The sequence below is a fragment of the Pipistrellus hanaki genome (assembly GCF_964339955.1).
Source record: "Pipistrellus hanaki genome assembly, chromosome: 2".
Classification (NCBI taxonomy): domain Eukaryota; kingdom Metazoa; phylum Chordata; class Mammalia; order Chiroptera; family Vespertilionidae; genus Pipistrellus; species Pipistrellus hanaki.
The window spans coordinates 65,640,202-65,652,945 of NC_140504.1; the positions used below are offsets into that span (position 1 = coordinate 65,640,202).

At 42.4% G+C, this 12,744-nt stretch overlaps 2 protein-coding genes across 2 annotated transcripts in view; both read left to right on the top strand.

Moving 5' to 3' along the window:
• CIP2A (cellular inhibitor of PP2A) overlaps positions 1-12,744 on the top strand; it is a 561,728-nt gene that overhangs the window by 192,159 nt on the left and 356,825 nt on the right. The window lies entirely within an intron of this gene.
• Positions 1-12,744, top strand: part of MYH15 (myosin heavy chain 15) — a gene marked incomplete at both ends in the record, with an annotated part of 196,140 nt that overhangs the window by 107,756 nt on the left and 75,640 nt on the right.

Below are 12,744 nucleotides of genomic sequence, written 5' to 3' on the forward strand. Positions count from 1 at the left end.
TGCAGCTGAATGCCCTAAGAATGTCAGAGCTATTAAGTGACATTGTTGGCAGTGCAACGGCACCAGGTGTTACACTGGTGGAGCTGGACAGGACCTCAGTTCAGTGACCTCAGTACTTGAGTTTTGGCTAAGAAAGAATTCAGAGCCAGGACTCAAACTATAAAAGAAAGTTTATTCAGAAAGTCGCTGAGGTAGAAAAAGTGAGCTGCAGAAAAAAAAAAAAAAAAAAAAAAAAAAAAAAAAAAAAAAAAAAAAAAAAGAGTGGGGGCGGGGGGCTATAGGAAATGAATTCCAGAGACAAAAGAAAGGCCCTTGGAATTTAGGGAACAGAGAGAGGCAAAGAATAAGTGCTGGGAGGAGGGGGAGGAGAGGGTGGTTAGTTATGGCTGGCACAGGGAGGAGAAAGCCTAGGTGTGCTCTGAAGAGAGAGCTGCACTGGGGTTGTCATCTTGGAGACCTCTGGGAAGGATCCCAATAGATTATTCATCAGTTTTCCAGGTGTGTCTCCACAGATTGGTCAGCTCCAGGGCAGGGGTTATTAGTCAATGCAGCTGGTCCTGAGGTAGCGGTGTCAGTGGTCAGTATCTTGTCTGGTTTTGCTGCTTTTCTGGCCCTGGAGGTGAAACAGCTGAGGCATAGATGTATTTGATGTAGATCAGAACCTCATTGTTCTGGGGGCTTAATGCGTAAGGGCTATTCTCCAGGCCCTTGTTTGTCCCCCTGCAAGGGGGTCTAACCCATATGAATGCAATATGCCAGGGGAGGCAGTCAGGGGAGAGTTCAAACCCTATGACCAACATATGAAAGGTCAGGTGTGTAAACTACTTGACCAGAGATATGCTGGGGGAGGAAAGGTTACCCTGGGGGTAAAGACTTTGTTTTCCCAGGTTTCCCCATTGCTAGGTACCCGGGGCTTTCCACCCTGGTGACCTATACTTGGGCCAACCTCCTTGCTCTGCTCATGTCTGTCTAACTGCCCACCACCATATGACAGACAAAAGTAACCACAATTTCATCCTGTTCCCAACTTAAGGGATCTGATTTGGACTTAGATCTTTCTCAGAAACTCTAAAGAGCTACATTAGTGACATACCTTTTATAAAGAAAAAAAAATTGTGCAAAGTGGACTTAATTTAGTGTTTGTTATTTATATACTAGAGACCTAGTTCACAAAATTCATGCACGGTGGGGGGGGGGGGGAGGGCTCAGCCTAGCCTGCACCCTCTCCAATCCAGGGCCCTTTGGGAGATGTCCAACTGTTGGTTTAGGCCTGACCTCAGGGATTGGGCCTAAGCCAGCAGTCAGACATCCTTCTCACAATCCCGGACCACTGGCTCCTAATCACTCACCTGCCTGCCTGCCTGGTCTCCTCTAACTGCCACCTCCTGCCAGCCTGATCGCCCTCACTGCCTCTGCATGCTGCTTGATTGCCCCTAACTATCTCCCTCCCTCCTTCCGCCCACCAGCCTGGTTGCCTCTAACTGCCCCCCACTGCTGGCCAGGTCATCCCCAAACTGTCCCCCACTGTTGGCCTAGTCACTCCTAACTGCCCCTGCCCCACCCTCGGCTGGCCTGGTCAACCTCAACTGCCTCCCCTGATGGCCTAGTCATCCCACGTAGCCTACTGTTCAGTCATTTGGTTGTACCTCAATAACCCTCCTGCCAGCCTAGTTGCCCCATACAACCTGCTTGTTCAGTCATTTGGTCATCCCTCACTAACCCCCTGCTGGCCTGGTCACCCCACACAGCCTACTGCTCAGTTGTTTGGTATTCCTCACTAACCCCCCTGCCACCCTGTGAGGGTGTGAGGCTCAATTTACATATTACCTCTTTATTATATAGGATTTCAGGGAGCTCTGAAATGTAATGAAAGCAAGACTCTTCATTTCGAGCTTGAACTCTCAGATACTAAAGCTGAACTTGAATGAAAGCTTTCAGAAAAAGATGAAGAAATAGAAAATTTTGGGTATTTAAGATTATTTTAATGAGCAACAGTTGCATATTTCAGAACTCTTGATTGAACAGAACTCATACTGCTTGGCTACTTTTATGACCCCTGTTGGAACATTATCAAAGAAACTTACACAGTCTAACTTGAATCTTTCTAGAAAGCTCACCATTGTTACTTATCAAGAAATACTTCTATACAATTACTGTCAGTTTTTATAATTTTGTTTACACTTGAGCAGCTTCTATTCCCATACAAACCTCAAATACTCACCCACAAAAAATTTAATTATATATACAATTATTGTGTATACTCCCTGAGTCTTTGTATAAAAAAGTCTCTTTCTTAGGTACCAAAGAAATTGAAATGCAGTGGAGGAAAAGAACTAAAGATGTGATGCCATGTATTAAAATTAATGTCATGTCAGAGTGAAATTTTCACATAGCCCTTGCCTGTACCTCTAGTCATTCATTTGGAGAGGAGAAGCCAAGAGCTAAGCTGCTTAATGAATCCCTGTTGAGGCAGCTGCATCCTAATAGTCAGGAAACTGAATTAGACAGAATTCGTGGGTGGCAGGCTCCTTTCCCAACTCCATCATTGCAAGCTGATGACTTTCGACATTTCACTTCTTAGCTTCTCAGTGAAGTGAGGGGATAAAAGCAGCCTCATACATGTCACAGAAGGTGGTAAGGAAGATCAGTAAGCTGGTGTTGGCAAAGCGCTTCACACTCTATAGATCAAAGGCACAATTATAAACATGGAATTAACTATGATTATATTATCTATCTGATCTGTTCCCCTAAGTCAAAGCTGTGTGTCAGAAAGAAAATCTTTGGAGTCCGAGGTTCAACTGGCAACTTGCTTTCAGTGCATTTGCTAAACATTAATAAAAAACAAAACCTGTTAACATGTACTATTGAAATGGCTTCTTCCTACTAGTCCATTTTCAGACAAAAATCCCACAGGGGGTCATTTTTAAAAATGAGGATGTCAAGCCAAATTTGGGCCTTTGTGTGCTTTGCTCTCACTCATCGGCACTTTCCTCTCTCGGACTGACTGTGGTGATAAATTCTGGTGTACTTAAGAGGCTCTGAGTCAGGGGTGAAAATAAATTTTTTGATGAAAGGCAAAAATATTGGGCCTTGATATTTGCCCTATTTCCTTCCATGAGGAGCAAAAATGAATGTCTCCTTGTGTACTTAAAAAAAACACACCAAAAAGCACCCTCATTTCAAGTAACATCAAACCTGTGCCTATTAATAAACCGAGCTAAGGAAAAACGAATCCTCAGAGAGTCTGCATCTCATCAGGTCCATCTGAATGTCGTAGAGCTATTCCCCAAAGGTAATTATCTTCATGCCAAGGAAGCCTGAGAGTCAAACAGCTAGGACTGGAGAAGAAAGAGCGGAAGACTAGACAGGAGCTGGGAAAGAAGGGGCTGAAAAAGAAGGGGCAGGTTGGATGGAGGGGTGAGCTATTCATGGGTTTTAGTTAATGACTCATAATCACTATAATAGGTACATCTGGAAAGGAAAGATGAGCATGTCTTACAAAATTTCACAAATAGCATCTCAGGCCCCCTCTGCGTGGAATGCTCTGTGTGAGTCCAGATTGTATCAGAATGGCTTGGTATAATCCGACTTCAGGGCTAGGAGAGGAGGAAATATTGGGTCTAGTAATAATTAATGTCGTTTTTAAACATTCGTTTAAAATCTTGCTTGGCGTTGACTTGTATTGACATAACCTTCAAACACGTGGTATCTACAGAACGTGTGAAGTGCAATTAACAAGTTTTGCTTGAAAAAGTTTGTGTTTGGTTTGGTTTTTGTTGCAGAACTAGGGCTAAGAAGATGGCGGATGAAGAGCATATTCGGCACTGCATGCTTTATGAGTTCCAATTAGGAAGAAAAACAAGTGAGGCTGCAAAAAACATCTGTAGTGCTCTTGGTCAAGGTGCAGTTAGCGCCAGAAAATGCCAGCGTTGGTTTGAGAAATTTCGAGAGGGAAATTTTTCGTTAGATGACAAGAGTGGTCGAGGCCGTGTGTCCAATTTTGATCAAGAAGCTCTTCAAGCTCTTTTGGTGCAAAATCCTCAAATTACCCAACAAGAGCTTGTGACAACTTTAAATTGTTCACAAAAAAACAATTTCCAATCAATTGCGTGCACTTGGCAAAGTCCAAAAGTTTGGAAAATGGGTTCCTCATGAGTTGACCGACAACAACCGCAATCAAGAGTCACAATTTGCAGTTCGCTCCTCTCTCGTCAAAACCGTTTGCCGTTTTTAGAGCAAATTGTTACCGGAGATGAAGAATGGGTGCTGTATGTTAATTTGAAAAGGCGGCCTCAATGGTTGGACAAAAATGAGGCTCCGCAGCCCACGCCAAATCCTGACTTGCATGCGAAAAAAGTGATGTTGTGTGTTTGGTGGAATTTTAAAGGAATTCTTCATTATGAACTTTTACCATCTAACCTAGGGGTGTCTAACTCAATCAGAGAAGGGGCCAAAATCTAAAATCCAGCCTAAATAGCGGGCCGAATGGTTTACTGAACAGTCATAAACTGACAATGTCATAAACTGACAGCGGAGTGCAGTGATGACAGCTTGGTGCGGGCCACATTGCAAGGCCTGGCGGGCTGGATTTGGCCCGCGGGCCTTGTGTTTGACACATGTGATCTAACCAAACCATTACAAGTGCAGTGTATAGTGCCCAATTGGAAAGGTTAGCCCAAGCTTTAAGAGAAAAAGAACCCGCGCTGATTAATAGGGAGGGCGTAATTCTTCACCACGATAACGCACGACCGCATACTGCAAGAATCACTGCTGAAAAACTGCGCCAGTTGGAATGGGAAGTTCTCCCTCAACCTGCATATTCTCCTGATATTGCCCCTTCTGATTACCATTTGTTTCGTTCTTTGCAAAACTTTCTTCTTGGAAAAAAATTTAATAATGAAGAATGCCTCAAAAATGCATTGACCGAATTTTTTGCATCAAAATCACAAGAATTTTACAACAGAGGGATTAAAATGCTTCCTGAGTGTTGGGCACAAGTAGTAGAAAACAACGGCAACTATATTGTTGATTAAATTTTGTTGTATTGTTTAAATAAATTCGATTTTAAAAAAGTATTAGAAAACGACATTAATTATTACTAGACCTAAATATTAAGGGAACAATGGAACGTGAGGGGAAAATTGGAGCAAAGCATAGGATTTCAAGCCATCAAAGATAACCCAGGTAAATTATAGAACTCAAGGGAAATATTGCCTGAGGCCAAGGTGAGGTTCTAGGTCCTATGTCCACATAAACCGTAGGTAACTTTACAGGAACTGAAGGAGGCCTCTGAGATAGGATCCAAGAAGCTAAAGGGACCACAAAAGCAGGAGAGAGACTCAGAGGCAAAGGCAAAACCTTGACTGCTTCAAACTGGGCAACTCACTCACCTCATTCTCTACTGTTCAGTTCATTCTTCCTTCTCTCTGTGAGGATAGACCTGAGTGAGCTGGGCCTGGAGGCCTGGGTGGTGAAATGTATGAGCAGCTGGGTTTGAGTGTTATGTGTTTTGCTTGTTCAGCCGATTTCTGAGCATATAATGTTGAGGAGACAATGTGCCTGCTATTTTAGCTAAGACTTCCTAAACATTTATGGATGATAGACCATCTTTTTTTCTTTTTTAAATTTCTGCAAATGTTATAATTAAAATAGCTAGAGTTAGGAGGTGACAATGTAGTCCCTGATGGAGGATGGGAGCTTTGATGGCTGGCTTTGATCCTCTCCACCCCAGACACAGGAAAGAAGGACTAATGTCAAGGACCTGCTTACAGGCCACCTGGTGACCATAAATGCCATGTAAGTGACGTCCTACCACAAGGCCCGAGATTGGGTTAAAAACAGGTACATCCTGATTCTTCGAGGATCGCCAATTATATTCCTCCCAACCCAGGATATTTGAAGACATGCTGAAATGTGTGAGGGTTTTCTCACTGGCCTAGGCCAGGGTGCACCTGGCCTGTATTCTAGTCTCTCAGAGAGACCCAGAAAATTGCTGTGGAAGATGCTTTTGGGAATGAGGCATCGAAATTCCTTATTCTATCAAAATGCATTTGTTTGGTTCCATCACCAGAAGAAGGGTTAGGCAAATGTTTTCTGTTTAAAGCAAGTAGTAAATATTTTTGGCTTTGCAGGCCATTAGGGCTCTGTCACAACCACTCAACTCTGTAGTAGCTTAAAGCAGCCATAGACATTGGAGATCAAATGGCATGGCCAGATTTGGCCTATAACCCATAGTGCACCCACCACTGCCCTCTAGCCTCAGGTCTATAGTAGTGTGCCATCATTCTTTCACTCCATGTGGTTTACTCCTGTGAACTCAATAATATCACACTTTGTCTCGTGGTCTTAAGTTGTATGTACCACCTGACTTCAGTTCTTTTATTGCTCGAGTCTCTGCCAGAAGAATATGTTTAAATATCTTCTTATTTTTAAGTAAACTATTTCTTCATGACTACAAAATGCAGGATCTCAAATTCATACATGGCATTTAGTTAACAGAATGCCTTGTTAATAAGGCAAAGCTGAGTCATATATATTGAAATTAAGGAAAATCTTATATTTCTCTGATACAGATAAGCAGTATTGCAATAGAAAGGACCTATTGAATTGTCCATATATTTTTGAAGTTTTAAGATTAACTTTTTTTGTTTGTTTTACATTTGATTTCTTTCCTCAAACTGTATTTTACATTTCTGAAGGTGGGGGAAAGGAAAGTTTTACCATAATGCCCTAGCCCCAAGAGCTTAATTTCTCTTAAACATTCTACTTGGGGGAATTTTCCTTGTGAAGATATCTTGACTCTGCATGAATTGTGGTGATTGTCTGACAGCCATTTTCTAGGTCTGCATCGTATCCAAGCCTCTTAACCACAGCACTTTTTATGTGTCTAGAGGCACTTATGAAGCTTCATAAACAACTGCGGGAAAAGGACAGCTTGAAACATTCAGTTTGTCTGCTTAAGCAGAATGTATCTTTGTATAGAGGATTTTGACACCAGACTCGGGATGCTTTAGTGTTGCTGTGTAAGGAGAGTCAGCAGTGGCAAAAATGAGTTTCTCTAGTGGAAGACAGAGAGATGTCTTAAACCTTCCAGTGATGTTGAATGTGCGTGTCCTTGTAGGAGTTACGGGCTCAGGCTGCCATAACAAAATACATGAACTGGGTGGCTTAACCAAAAAAATTGTTTTCTCACACTCCTGAAAGTTATACGTCAAAAGTCAAAGTGTCAGCAAATTTGTTTTTTCCTGAAGCCTCTCTTCTTGGCTTGCAGATGGTCTTTCTCTTGCTGTGCCCTTTCTCTGTGTGTGCATTGCTGGTGTGTCTGAGTGTCCAAATGTCCTCTTTTTATAAGGTTGCCAGTCAGGTTGAATTAGGAATCATCCTCATGGCCTCATTTGACCTTAATCACCTCTTTAAAAGGTCCTATCTCCTAATACAGTCACATCTGAGGTACTAGAGGTTAGGACTTCAACATTTTAGTCATAACAGCCTCTATTAACTTATATAATGACATCCTGATAAGATTCTGATCTGGGAACTGAACAAAGGACCAGGACCTTAAGATAGGCATGAGAGGCTGACCTTAGCATCTGGTAACCAGGAACATAGGGTTGGCAGAGGAGAGCTGCTAGTTCTGGAACCAGAAACAGTTGTTCCCCAATATATTTCCATAACTAACTCCTCTGAGACCTGGTCGGTGGTCATGGAAAGTGGTGCTTCCATCTGTCACCTGATCAGAAACCCTGGCCACCTACCTGCCTATCCCCCTGCAGGCTACCTACCTTTCGAATTGACCTTAGAGTTCAGGACATAAACTCAATGACAACTCAATGTGCAACCTAATTCTGACCCAAAATGAGTATGTTGTGCTGACAGGCTCAATGAAGAAGAACAGAAAGGTTGTTTTCTCTTTTGCCTTATCTGTTTAGCACTCAGCCCTATTTAACAGGGCGAGCTTACAAGCACATGTTAGTTATAGAAGTTAAACACACCCATCAAATTTGATGGCTTAAATTATCACAGTTTGTTTATTTTGCTCTAGGTGAGAATTGGAGTATGGGTGGAGAGCAGGCCACTATTCTTCAAAGTCATTTCCAGGTTTTTCCCATCTTGTAATGCTATGACTTTGCATATGTGGCCACCAGGTTTGTCATAAATGGGGACAAGAGAGTACAGGATCATGAGGAAAAAATTTGTATTGGCTAGGCTAGTAAACACTCTGCTCATAGTCCATCCAATAAGAATTCAGTTACATGGTCCCAAATTCACTGCAAAAGACCTGGGAAATGATTGGCATGATTTCCCCAAACTTTTTTCATTGCCTTCCTGAACACCCGTTTATTGTCTAATCTTCTACCACTTTGCAAGTGTGATTTCAGCCTAGGGCTTTGTTTATGAAGTAATTCAGTATCACACAGCAGTTGGCTTTCTCAGACAATCCTTTGTTGTCTCTCACACTCCCAGTGAGAGATAACCATGCTATTTGAGGAAAGTTAAGTTTCTGAAGGCCATTGGAACAGCATTGTTGGAGCTCAAGACTTGTTTCTACTTGAGTAGTTCCTTCTTGCTTTGTTCAGACATTTTGCATCATTGAAAGTGTTTAAATACTATGGCTGTCTGAAAGATCATTCTTCCTTCACCCCTAGCCACTTTATAAAATACAGATAATTGCCATAGATTATTCTTTGGGGGAGATCCTAAGACAAGGCTAAGACTGCCCTATAGGAACCCCCAAAAGATTCCGGTACTTCCCTTGATTCTTCCAGGAGGTTGGCCTGGGAATTTCAGTCTGTTATGATAGACATGTGCTCATTCACCAAACCCTTAAACCTCTGTGCTTTAAAACAGAAAACGCTTTAGACTCATTTTGTTAATTACCAAGAATTTTTCTTGAATTTTAATGCTCTTCTGTTTCCTAAACTGTTATTTACACAGCAGGTAACCTTTCTTAATTTGGGTACATGATTTTTTCCCCCTGAATGTTATTCTAAAATTAGGAAGAAACAGCAGTGTGTGCTATTGACTCTCTGCAGTCTAGTCTGGATTCTGAAACCAGGAGCAGAATTGAGGCTACCCAGCTGAAGAGAAACAAAGTAGGAGTTCCTCAATGAGATGGTACTCCAGCTTAGCTGTGTCACAGGCAACCAAGTCTCTGGGTCAACTTCAGATTGAAATCAAGGTATTTTCAAGTTGTAATATGGGGTTGGGGAATGCCTTTGATCATGGAAGCCAACCATTCAACAATTGTATTGAGCAATAAAAGTGGGGATATAAATCAAACCCTTCAAAAGAGCGGGAACATGCTTAAATTTAAGTTGGTGAAGCTTTCATCAGAACATGCATGCACAGGTGTGTATTCCATTGAACTCAGAGACCCTGTGTCCCTGGCCTATGTTTTTTCTCACAGGCCCTGTGGGTGCAGCTAGATGACTATACACACCTAATAGTGAGCTGAAGGAGCAGGAGGCTGTGGCTCAGCGGTGCAACTTTCTTCTCCAGTCTCAACTAGAGGAACTGAGGTCCTTGCAAGAGCAGACAAAATGTGGGTGCAGGTAGGTAGAGGAAGAGCTCCTGGAAGCCACAGAAAGAATCCATCTTTTACATACCCAGGTGGGGCCCATAAACTCTTCTCATTACCTGCATCAGCTGGCTAAAGGCAGTGGTTTACACACACCAGTCATCCTGCGGCCATGCACAGTTGCCATGTTAACCCTGGGTGTGGCATGTGAGTCACAGGGAGAGCCTTTGGCTTCTGAGCAGTGGTCAACACTCTATTTATTTTTCCCCAGTGTATGAGTTTCCTAACGCCGCTGTAATAAAGTACCACAAACTGGGTGACTTGAAACAACAGAAATGTATTCTCTCACATTTCTGAAGGCTAGGAGACTGAAACAAAGGTGTTGGCACCCCTGAATCTCTTAGGTCACCCCTTTCTTGCATTTTCCTAGCTTCCGATGATTTTTTGGCCATCTTTGATGTTCCTTAGTTTATAGATGCATCATTTCAACCCTCCACCTTCACATGGCATTCTTGCTGTGTGTCCTAACACCATCTTTCCTCTGTGAGCATCTGTCTCTCTCCAAATATTCTCTTTTTATAAGGACATCAGTGATTTTGGACATATGTCACACTGCCAACTTCAACTTGATTACTCCAAATAAGGTAACAGTCTGAAGTACTGGGGATTGGGACTCTAACATATATTTTTTGGGTAGGTTCACAATTTGAGCCAAACACTAAACCTTCTGCCAGAAGAATGGACTGTTAGGGCATTCACAGGATGCTAGGGAGAGAGAAATGAACATTCCCTAGTGTTTCGGAACTTCTTGCTTGCCTCTAAGCCACATGTTCCCCAGCATTCCAGGATTAAAACAACAACAAAGGGCATTAGCAAGAAAATCTCCTGCTTCAGGGCCAAAGATAGCTAACAGTTTTGAGTTGCAACTGCTGTGCTGTTAGAATTTTGGCTTCTCATGGAAGGTTATGTAAGTGACACCAAGCAAGACTTCTTAGAAAATTTGCCATTCTTATAGAATCAGGAAAAAAGTCATAGTAGTAAGACAACTGTGTATAGTAAATGAGTCATTCAACAAACATTTTAGGGCACCCACCAACCATTACTTGGACAGGTATACATGGGATAGATTCAAAATGTTTCTATTATCCTAAAAGCGTGACTCTTATGATATATTGTAGCAAGCACATCCCTACAGACAGCCATCCTGGGCTTGGGTAGATGTGCAGCATACTTAATCTGAGTCATGAAGGATAAGTAAGTAGCCAGCCAGGTAGTGAGGAGTCAAGGACAGAGGCATGGGGAGAATAGGGAATTGGGAATGCTAAATGGAATGGATATACTCACTAGAGCATGGGGTGAGGGTGGGACACATCAACAAAAATGATACTAATTAAGAGCCAGGTCACCAGGGACCTTGAATCTGAGACCAATGGGTTTCTGAATTCTGTCTTGTGGCTAATGAGGGTCTGCTGTGGAATTTTAGGTAGCTGAAAGTGAAGTTGTTAGATTTATATTTTAGGAAGTTTTACTCTCATGATTGCTATGAAGTGTGGATTAAAACAACTAGGGGAAGAATTACCATGCTCTGGGCTTTTTAGAAATGTCTGTGGGGTCATTTTGGCTTCCACAGCGACTGGAAAGTGCTACTGAAATTTAATGGGAAAGTTCCAGAGATGCTAATACTCCTGCATCTCAAAGAATCTCCCCTCTCAGAATGCCAATTGTGTCCACACTGAGAAAAGGGAAGTATACACCAGAGCATGCCAGCTGGAAGGCACTGCAATCAGGATTGTGTCCATGTACATGACACAATCCTGTTTGAATACCATGTGGTATAGAACAAACAGCCTGTATGTGACGTGTGACTCCCAGCAGGTAACTCACATCACCATGCTCTCTTTCTCTTAAGAAGGCTGATCTAAATACAATAGTGGGATTCTTATAAAGTAGAATATCATTTTTTTTAAACCTAAATCATTCACTATCTGTAATACTTAATAGCTATGGTTAACAAATCGTTTGCCATACATATTATAACTGATAATGTGCCAGTGAGTCCCTATATGATGAAAAACCACTAGCCTAAAATAAGAGAAAAAAAGAAAAACCACTATCCTTTTGAGAGGTGAGACCATCTACCACACATAGAGAGGAGGATATGAATGGGGAGGTGAGGGGTTAGGCAGTAGAGAGAGCTGGTCTCTATGGCACAATTCTGAAAATGTAGGTGTGTAAGAGAAGCTACCACAAAAATGCAAATTCTCAGGTCTCACCCTAGACCAATGGTTGGCAAATTGCGGCTTGCAAGCCACATGCAGCTCTTTGGCCCCTTGAGTGTGGCTCTTCCACAAAATACTATGCGCACATACAGTGCGATTGAAACTTCATGGCCCATGCACAGAAGTCAGTTTTTGGCTCTCAAAAGAAATTTCAATTGTCGTACTGTTGATATTTGGCTCTGTGGACAAATAAGTTTGCCAGTCACTGCCCTGGACCTATGGAATCAGAAGCTCTGCGATGGGAGCCAGGAATCAAGCAAGTTCTCAGGGGATGCTGCTGGTCTAGGCACTACCTTGCTTTTCTTTTCTTTTCTTTTCTTTTCTTTTCTTTTCTTTTCTTTTCTTTTCTTTTCTTTTCTTTTCTTCTCTCTCTCTCTCTCTCTCTCTCTCTCTCTCTCTCTCTCTCTCTCTCTCTCTCTTTCCTTTATTTTAACCAATTCATTTCTCAATTTTTAAAAAATATATTTTATTATTGATTTTTTACTTAGAGGAAGGGAGAGAGATAGAGAGCTAGAAATGTCAATGAGAGGGAAACATCGACCAGCTGCCCCTGGCACATCCCCTACCGGGGATGGATGTGCCTGCAACCAACGTACATGCCCTGGACGGGAATCGAACCTGGGACCGTTCAGTCCGCAGACCGACGCTCTACCGCTGAGCCAAACCGGTTTCAGCTAGGCATTACCTTTCACTAAGCATGTCTAGGGGATACTATATTGCACCTAAGGACCCCTCCCCCACATAAATCACGTGGGGACACCCTGCAATGACTAAAACACTGTCAGTCTTCTGATAACATAATGAAACTTTTTATGCAACCTTCATAGGCCCTTCTGAATTCTCAGACCTCTAAAACAAACATCTGAGGCCAAAGTTATCCTTGGCTAATTACATGTGTCCTTTTCAAACCTGATCTGTGACCGTCTGGATTTCCTTTCCCCACAGTAC